The 5229-nt window shown below is 38.1% G+C and overlaps 1 non-coding gene across 1 annotated transcript; it reads right to left on the reverse strand.

The window, feature by feature from the left end:
* Positions 1 to 1296: 1296 nt before the first annotated feature.
* LOC118721035 lies at positions 1297 to 1429 on the reverse strand. Its single transcript, XR_004988607.1, has one exon. It is a non-coding gene; the product is annotated as a small nucleolar RNA SNORA41 (small nucleolar RNA).
* Positions 1430 to 5229: the final 3800 nt, after the last annotated feature.

The following is a 5229-nucleotide window of genomic DNA, read 5'->3' on the forward strand; positions in this document are numbered from 1 at the left end:
TTAAAAAAATATTTCTTTTATTGATTTCAAAAAAGAAAGGAGAAGGATACAGAGAAACATCAATCAGCTGCCTCCTGCACACCCCTCACTGGAGATCAAGCTCACAACCCTGGGCATGTGCCTTCCAACCTGGAATCGTATCATGACCTCTGGTTCATAGGTCAACACTCAATCCCAGAGCCACACCGGCAGGTGTGCACATGTAATCTTAATATTGATCTCTAACAAATGCAGCTAACACTGCCCAGGGAATGTCAGTGAGGGACAAAGGCATCATCTTATTTCATCATTTAGAAATCTTTTGTGCAAAACCAGGGTTCAAATCTTTATTGCTCCTACTCCAAAATCCATGCTTCTAGTCTCCTTGCGATGCTTCCTCTAAGTATAAAGATTAGAAAGGTAAGTCATTCGCTAGCTCAAGTTAATTACTATACCACAGATAAGACATTAATTAAGACAACTCTTAGGTAATCATAGCACATCCTATTAAAAAGCCACCACCCCTAGAAGTGTGGCTCCCTGGAGAAATTATCTTCAGGGGTGAAAGGAGCTCCTTAAAATATATGAGGACAGTATTTTCAGATACTGCAGTTCCCCATCACCCCAGCAGAGCTCTAAAGAAGTTTCCAGAAGTCATCAAGTGAGTTAATCTGAGAAAAAGGATATGTCAGGGAAGGGGTGGAGAATGGGGATCCATCCACATCATGCCTTCTCCTTCCCGTAGACTTGGTCCATCTTGCTGCAGTGTACTACACAGCCCCAACACATAGACAAGGTCTTCTTCAAATTAATTCTTCTGAGCAGTACACAGAATGGTATCTCCTTTTTCCTCCCAGCACCTCTTCACCCCTCAGACACATGGCACTCAATTCTGACTCTATGCTTTTGCCCATGAATTCTTCCACCAAAAGGTGTGCTTCTTCTCTTCTCTCTGGAAAACTTCTATGCATTCCATAGGACTCATGTCACAAGCCCAAGCCACTTCCTCAATAGAAATTTCAGGAGTTGTGCCCTAGGAAATGCCTGGGATAAGAGAGTCACCGGATAATAAGTTCAATATAAAGAATCCTTAAAAGGCAAAGCTTTATAGGATTTTGTATGTATCAGATGATACTGGTGCCCCATTGACATCTCCTTTCTCCTGCCACATTGGTGTCTTCCTGCCCTACTTCCAATTGCCAACATCTGCATTGTTTTTGCATTGCTCTGTTATGGGAAGACCGGCAGTGATAGGGAATAAATACACCCACACACCAGGCCCATAACATATTCTTTTTTTTAATTTTTTTTATTTTCTCATGTTTGTCACATATATGCCCACTTTCTATTTTGCTAAGAAAGAGGTGTTTGATCATGTAACAATTTCTTTCCCACAGAGGAATGCCACAGCTGCCACCAGGAGAACAGCTGCAGACCAGTAGCTGTGGAACATAACATATTCTTAACAAATAATCAAAGGGTGGCCCTGGTGGGTTTGGCTCAGTGGCTAGAGTGTCAGCCTGTGGACTGAAGGGTCCCAGGTTTGATTCCGGTCAAGGGCATATACTTTGGTTGTGGGCACATCCCAATATGGGGTGTGCAGGAGACAGCTGATTGATGTTTCTCTCTCATCGATGTTTCTAACTCTCTATTCCTCTCCCTTCCTCTCTGTGAAAAAAAAAATCAATAAAATATATTAAAAAAATAATTGAAGGGTGTTAGTAAGTATCGAGCTGCCTTGCTCCTACCCCCCACCCCAAGTGAGATGCCTGAGAACATTGTTTACACTGGGTTTCAGACTTTTCCCAAAAGGAGTAAGTAAAAGTTATCCTAGGAAGAACTGGATTTCTTTTCCTTCCATGTCTGATTTCCTCACTTCCCTACTAGTATTTCCTGAGGTTACTTCCCAAATAAACTACTTCCACTTGACTCCTTGCCTCAAGGTCTGCTTCAGGGGGAGCGAAAAATAGAATGTAGTGGTTTTCTTTTACAATTCAATCAGCAGAATTCCTTGCAAAGCCTATTCTCAGTTATATCGCCCCACCTAAGAGGAGGCCCCCACACAAGGAAGTTAGTGGGCTTTGCTCTTCATTTTTCTGATGGAGGTTCAAAAGAAGTAGCTCTGGAGCAGATCCGCTGGAGGATCCAGCCATTGTGAAGATGAGTGTCTTTTATATCCAGGTTGCTGCATAGCAATAGGAAGTAGGCAATAGAACAAATTCCTGCTGCATGATAAACATACCCACCTGGGCTGTCATTTGCATTGCTTCAAACTTGACATGATGCTTGGTACCCAGCCAGTGCCTAATACATGCTGACTATCACGTAATAAGATATTATTTCCAGATAAGGAATGCAAAGAATATGGCCCAATCAACAGAATATGCGGATATGCACAAGACAAGGAAACAAATTATCTTCTAGAATCTCAAAGATAACAGACCTGCCAACACCTTGACTTTCACCTAGTGAAATTTATTTCAGATACATTTCAATATCCCCTGCCTTTGAATACATCATTCTTTCTTGGCATGTGTTTTTCAACTGTCTTGTATTAGTATAAAGGCTCAGCTGCTGAAAAAATAAAGCAAACCCTCAAATCATAGTAGCCTGATACATAAACTTACACATGAAAAAAACTGTAAAGAACAAATACATAAAATACACATAAACACAAATGAGTACATATAAAATTGAGGAAATCTGAATATGATTTGTGGGTTTTAAACTGTCAATATCTTGATTGTGGTATTGTACTATAGTTTTGCAAAATGTTACATGTAAATCTATAATTCTCATAAGAAAATATTAATTAAAATGTATAGTGACGTCAATAAGTTATAGTGCAGCTAATCTAGATTGGTGAAATCTATTCCACAAGGACATTCAGGGACCCAGGTTCCTTCTGTCTTATAGCTCCAACATCCCATAGTGCACCATCCTAACCCACTGGTTGAAGCTGAGTTACTGACCAAACTGAGTTATAGTCTACACAGGAAGGGAGAAAAGAGGGCAAAAAAAATTCTTTTAAGCATGTGATGCAGCAACTGGACACACCATTTCCATTCATACTGTATTGGAAAAAACTTAGCCACATGGGCACATCTAGCTTCAGGGGTTAAATATAGTTTTTATTCTGGTTGGTCATGTGCTAATAAAACACTGTTATTAAGAAAGAAGGGAAAAATGTATTTTCAATAACAACTAGCAGTGTTCCACAAAGCATATATTGGTTTTGTTGGTTGCTTGGTTATTGGTTGCTTGGTATGCTCTTTGGTTATAAAGAATCCTTTCTTTTGAGCAAATGTGCAAGACACCTGATATGTTCTATAATAATTTTTCTTTATGCAATGGTTTGGTGGGACTGGATCCCATCTTTGGTAGGCTAAATATTGACCCCCAAATATATCCTTGTTCTAATCCCTGGAACCTATGAATGTTACCTTCCACATCTGAAAGGGCTCTGTAGGTGTGATTAAGTTAAGGATCTTGAGATAAGAAAATCATTCTGTATTATGCAGGTGGGCCCTAAATGTAACTCAAGTTTCTTTACAAGAGGGAGGCAAAGAAAGATTAAACTATAGGTCACAGAGCAGGCCATGTGACAACAATGTAAACAAAGAGAGACTTAAAGCTGCTATGTTACTGATTTTGAAGATGAAGAAACAGGCTATTAGACAAGAAATTCAAAGAATATAGATCATTAACTGCAAAAAACAAGGAAATAATTTCTCTTCTAGAGCCTCCATAAGGAACCAGACCCACCTACACCTTGATTTTACCCTAATAAAATTGATTTTAGATCTGTAGCGTCTAGAACTGTAAGAGAATAAATGTGTGATTTTTAAGCTACCATGTTTGTGGCAATTTGTTACAGCAGCCAGAGGAAACTAATGTGCTATGTCGGGTAAATAATAATCCAGTCTCAGTCAATCAGAATATATCATCTTCCAGCTATGGTGTTTGGTTAAGAGATGGTCACAATACTCCTAACTGTCCAATCAGAGTCTTCCCTGAGACTTCTGATGGAAGTAACAGAAAAAAAACTCAGTCTTTCTCAAGGATCCCATATATTAGGAAGTTGTTGACTTTGACTGCCAATGATCCTATATTGCCACAGGAAGATTACTAACCAAACAATAGCATGAGGAGATGAGAGATGAAGAGACAGAGCTCTGATGATGTTTGAAGCCCTAAAGCTAAAGCTACCTTTTGGGCTTCCAGTTATAGGAGCCAATGATTCCTACCAATAATTTATCTATAGTGCATGTATTTCTATGATTTGAAACCCAAGGAGATCTAACTAACACACTTGGTATCCACACTTTTCAATCTCTGAAAACAGTAAAGAACAAAAGGAGCAGAGGTAAGCTTTACTATTTCAGCAGATTCTTTGTGTCCTTCTAAGAAATCTTCCATGCTTGAGTTCTGAACAGAAAGCCTTTGGCCAAGATACTCAAAATAACATTTAGTTTTAACCAGCATTACTTAAACACTTAGTTTAATCAGTTACTGAGAAAGACATGGGTCATAATAATGAGATATCTCAAAAATTTTTATTAAATGAAACAGGAAAAGCATTGACCCAAATATGATGCTTGATAATTCTGAATCAGTGCTACAAATAATTATAAAAGAATATTAAGATGCTTAATTGCTGAGTAAATGAAATATAAACATTCATTTTGTTACTTGAAGAGTTCTTTAATGTGTAATGGGGAAAACATTTTATCAAATGCACTATAAGTGATAAATACTAGTTTCTCTTTCTAAAACAAATCTTGAAACCATTAACCACCAATTAAGTGTAACTTTAATTTTTTTTATTTATTTCTCCCTTTTATTTATTTTTTTCACTAATGGAAGAAAACATATTTAACCAGAAAATAGAGCAACATAATGGAAGGATTGTGGAGGATAGAGGGATTTGGAGTTAGAAACCTTGGCGTCTGTCAATTAGTGACTTGCTCTGTGACCTTGAGCAAGTCACTTAAAATCATTTGGCTTTTCAGTGTAGCATATGGCAACTATTAATATAAGGAATCTCTTACCCACCTCTCATCAGTTGTAGTAGTAAACACCTTTTAGGGCAATATCACTCAGCCTTTACTATATTAGTACATAGGAATTCCCTGGGTAATTTTACATTTTGCTAGAATTTTACAGATTCTTATTAGGTTTGGAGTAGAACCTGAGATCTGTATCTACACCAGTGGTTCTCAACCTTTCTTATGCCGCGACCCTTTAATA

Source organism: Pipistrellus kuhlii, unplaced genomic scaffold, assembly GCF_014108245.1.
Source record: "Pipistrellus kuhlii isolate mPipKuh1 unplaced genomic scaffold, mPipKuh1.p scaffold_m20_p_17, whole genome shotgun sequence".
NCBI classification, from domain to species: Eukaryota; Metazoa; Chordata; class Mammalia; order Chiroptera; family Vespertilionidae; genus Pipistrellus; species Pipistrellus kuhlii.